Genomic DNA, 650 nt, shown 5'->3' with positions numbered 1-650 from the left:
TACAGGGGGAGGGGGGGGTTGCTCCTGAACATAAGCTACAGAGGAGGTTAGACATAGACATATTAAGACATAGAAGCCATCCCAGAATAAAGATTCATGGAAATAGGCCTGGGAGGCTGACCAGAAGTCAGTCAGTATACCTTCCTGCTTACATATATAATTTTATCTGGTCAAGGCTAGACAAATGTGGACTTAATCAAATTTTTTTTTTGCCTGAAATAGAAAGAATATTTGATATATAAAGAACTTTTCTTACAATAGACATGAAATGGGTTACTAAGCAAGAAAAAGACTCAAGCATTACTTTGCTTAAGGATCTTTAATGGAAGAAAATTGGGCCAGAAGTTGGCCCTGCTTATCAGCAAAGAAAAGCTCTGGAGGTCCAAGTTTCTTTAATTTTTGATATTTACTGGATGTGATAACACTCCATGAATGGGTCCTGGCAGCATGACTCAGTGGTTAGAACACTGGCCCATGAACGGAAGGATTCCAGGTTCGATTCTGATCAAGGGCACATATCTAGGCTGCAGGTTCCCCACCCCGATTGGGGTGCATGTGGGAGGCAACCAATTGTTGTGGCTCTCTCACATCGATGTTTCTTTCTCTCTCTTTCTCCTCTCTCGCCCTCCCCACTCCCTTCCACTTTCTCT

At 42.6% G+C, this 650-nt stretch overlaps 1 protein-coding gene across 4 annotated transcripts in view; it reads right to left on the bottom strand.

Annotated features, from left to right (window-relative positions):
- Positions 1–650, bottom strand: part of ZNF219 (zinc finger protein 219) — a 22,614-nt gene that overhangs the window by 4,527 nt on the left and 17,437 nt on the right. The window lies entirely within an intron of this gene.

This window comes from Myotis davidii, unplaced genomic scaffold (assembly GCF_000327345.1).
Source record: "Myotis davidii unplaced genomic scaffold, ASM32734v1 scaffold666, whole genome shotgun sequence".
Classification (NCBI taxonomy): Eukaryota; Metazoa; Chordata; class Mammalia; order Chiroptera; family Vespertilionidae; genus Myotis; species Myotis davidii.
This window is presented reverse-complemented; position numbering and strand designations above follow the sequence as displayed.